A 1,710-nucleotide genomic window follows, 5' to 3' on the forward strand; every position below is an offset into this window, starting at 1 on the left:
AAAAAAATATATATATATATATAGTATATGCAGACAATTCTTTTGAGATGACTTAATTTAAAGCGGAAAAGAGAATTAGACTGATGGCTGGAGAGGAATGTGGAGCAGAAAGGTAGTATTTTAAGAAGGTAAACTGTCGGGCCGGCCCGTGGCTCACTCGGGAGAGTGCAGTGCTGAAAACACCAAGGCCCCGGGTTCGGATCCTATATAGGGATGGCCGGTTCGCTCACTGGGTGAGCGTGGTGCTGACAACACCAAGTCAAGGGTTAAGATCCCCTTACCGGTCATCTTTTAAAAAAAAAAAAAGAAGGTAAACTGTCGAGTAGGCCCTCCTACACTTGACTCCAGATGGAATCCCATCTCTAGGAACAGATTGTCTCAACATTATCCCTTCTTTCTTCTGTGTCTTCACTCCCCCTCACTCAACTCCAGTCACTCTGATCTTGCTTTCCCTACCTTCGTGCTCTGCCTCAGGCCTTCACGCTTGGGCGGCAAATGCTATTCTCCCAGAGAATGGCTTGGCTCCTTCCTTCACTTCACTCAAGTCTCCGCTCAAAACGTCACACACCCCCATACACTGGGAGACCTCTTCTAAGGTAGCAACACGTCCTCATCTTTCTCTACCCACTTCATACTACGTAACATTGTTTTTACATGCTGGTTATCTGTCTTGTCCACTAAAATATAGTACACATGGGGGTATACATTTTGTGTTGTTCACTGCTGTATTTTTTTTTTTTTTTTTTTTTTTTTTAGGAAGATGACCGGTAAGGGGATCGTAACCCTTGACTTGGTGTTGTCAGCACAATGCTCTCCCAAGTGAGCTAACCAGCCATCCCTATATAGGGATCTGAACCCACGGCCTTGGTGTTATCACCACCGCACTCTCCTGAGTGAGCCACGGGCCAGCCCAAAATAGGGGTAAATCTTCACAGCCTTGGATTTGTCAATGGATTATTAGATATGACACCAAAAACCCCAAAAATGAAATAAAAGACAAAATTGGACATCATAAAAATTAAAAACTTTTATGCCTCAAAAGAACATCATCGAAAAAGTGAAAAGACAACTCACATAAGGGAAAATATTTGCAAATTATATATTTGATAAAGGTTTAGTGTCCAGAATATATAAATAACTCTTATAAGTCAACAATGAAAAGACAACCCAACTTAAAAATGGGCAAAGGGCTGGCCAGTTAGTTCAGTTGGTTAGAGCGTGGTGCTGATAACACCAAGGTCAAGGTTCGATCCCTATACCAGCCATCTGCCAAAAAAAAAAAAAAGGAAAGGACTTGAATATACCCGAGAGAATTGAAAACATGTGCCCAGACAAAAATTTGTATATGAATGTTCACAGCAGCATTATTCATTAAGTCAAAAAGTAGAAACAATCCAACCAATTGTTCATCAGCAAGTTGTTCAGCATCTGATGGATAAACAAAATATATGTCCATAGAATGAAATATTTGACCATAAAAAGTAATGAAGTACTGATACACAGTACAACATGGACCTTGAAAATATATGCTAAATAAAAGAAGCCAGACACAGAAGACCACATGTTGTATGACTCCATTTATATGAAATGTCCAGAATAGCCAAATCAAATCCATGGAGAAAGATAAGTGGTTGCCCAGGGCTGGGGGGAAATAGGATTGAGGAATAACTGCTGATGGATATGAGGTTTATTTATTTATTATTTTTTTTT

Source organism: Galeopterus variegatus, unplaced genomic scaffold (assembly GCF_000696425.1).
Source record: "Galeopterus variegatus unplaced genomic scaffold, G_variegatus-3.0.2 Scaffold9932, whole genome shotgun sequence".
NCBI lineage: Eukaryota > Metazoa > Chordata > Mammalia > Dermoptera > Cynocephalidae > Galeopterus > Galeopterus variegatus.